The sequence below is a fragment of the Elephantulus edwardii genome, unplaced genomic scaffold (genome assembly GCF_000299155.1).
Source record: "Elephantulus edwardii isolate Elephantulus edwardi_28Jun2011 unplaced genomic scaffold, EleEdw1.0 scaffold00013, whole genome shotgun sequence".
Classification (NCBI taxonomy): Eukaryota; Metazoa; Chordata; class Mammalia; order Macroscelidea; family Macroscelididae; genus Elephantulus; species Elephantulus edwardii.
In genome coordinates this window covers 23,725,613-23,727,593 of record NW_006399763.1, presented here as the reverse complement: position 1 = coordinate 23,727,593, position 1,981 = coordinate 23,725,613, and positions in this window count along the sequence as shown.

The window sequence follows — 1,981 nt, the reverse complement described above, 5'->3', positions numbered from 1 at the left end:
TTTTTTAATCCATGGATGGAGATGATAAAAGTAAGAGTTTAAAAATATAAATGGAACACGAGAACAAAAATAATGATCAACCATATTCCAAATATTGAAAATTTTCCTTTCATATAATTGCATATTATCTTGTTTTACTCAAATATGATCCCGGATTATTTCAATTATAAAAACAATGCATATCACAGTCCATCAAAGAAATAATTTAGAAAACACTGATAGTAAAAATGTAACTATGTGTTAAGTCAAATGAAACAATAAAATATTTAATTAATTTAGAAATACAGGGATTGTTCTTGTTGTTATGTGCCATCACCTTGAATATGATTCACAGTGTCACTATGAAAAACAGATCTGAACTCTGTCCTATCTTCACACTTCCTGAACCACTAGATAGAGCCCATTGTAGCAGTCACTGTGTCAATCCACTGGGCAGAGAATCTTCCTTTCCTTCAAAGACCCTCCAGTCTTCCAAACACCATGTCCCTCTCCAAGGAATAGTCCATCCTAGCAACATGCCCAAAGCATGTGAGATAAAGCCTCATCATTCTTACCTCCAAAGAGCACTCTGGCTGCACCCTCTCTAAGACATATTTGTTCTTTTGGCAGTCCATAGGATGTTCAACTCCACAGCTGTAAGACATCAGTTCTTCTTCTGTCCTTACTCCTTGTCCAGCTCTCAGTTACGGAGGAAGTTATCAGAAAGATTATGACTTGAATCAGAAGTACCTTAGTTCTCAAACTGACATCATTAGTCCTCAAAATTTTGGAGAGATCCCTAACTGTAGATATTTCCAGCTCAAGGGATTGAAATGCATGTCAGAACAGACTCTAAAAAAATTGCACTGGAGCACTGAGAAGCCAAAACAAAGGGAAAACATGTTAAACAGCCGAACAGAACATTTCAAAGCGCAGCTCAATAGGACAAAGTAGAGTATTATAATGGAATGTGAAGAGAGCTGAAATTGGAGAGTAAAAAGGGAAGAACTCACTTTGCCTTTATCAAGCTAGAGAATTGAAAAACAAACTTAAGTCTTGTCACAATATTGAAAGTTGCTATGGGCAATATATTGAATCCCTAGACAGCATCAAAAGAAGATGGAGGAAATACACAGAATCACTGTACTAGAAAGAATTGACTAACACTGAAAATTTCAGGAAGTACCATATGAACAGAAGCCAGTGGTAATGAAGGAGGAAGGGGAAGCTGCACTGAAGGCACTGGCAAAAAATAAGGCCCTAGGAATTGATGGAATGCCAGTTGACTTGTTTCCATTAACTGATGCAGCCTTACTTACATGTGCTCACTAGATGGAAATTTGGAGGACAGCTGTATGGTCAATGAATTAGAAGAGGTCCATATTTGTTCCCATTCCCAAGAAATATGATACAATTGAATGTGGAAACTATTGAACAAGATAATTAATATCATATGCAAGCAAAATACTGCTGAAGAGCATTCAAAAAAGGCTAGAACAATACACAGATAGGGAATTTCCAGAAGTTCAAACAGGATTCGGAAGAGGCTATGGCACCAGGGATATCACTACTGACGTTAGATAGATCCAGGCTTAAAGTAAATACTAGAAGAATTTATTGACTATATAAAGGCATGTGACTGTGTGAATCATAACAAGCTGTGGCTGACATTAAGAAGAATGGGAGTTTCAGAGCACCTAATTGTGCTCATGTAGAACTTATACCTGGACCATGAGGCTACTTGTGAGGACAGAGCAGGGGAACAGTATATGGTTTAAAATCAAGAAAATATTGAAAAATAGAAACTATACTCCCGCTCCCACTCCCTTTGAGTGTGTGTGTACTAGTTGTTTTGTACCATTGAGTCAGAACTGATCCATAGCTGAGGCAATAAATTCCATGAGAGGATATTATCCCATCTTTCTCTTGTGGAACAGCGGGTAAATTCAAATCATGTATGTTTGAGTTGACAGGGTAGCTCCTTAACACTAAGTCACCAAAG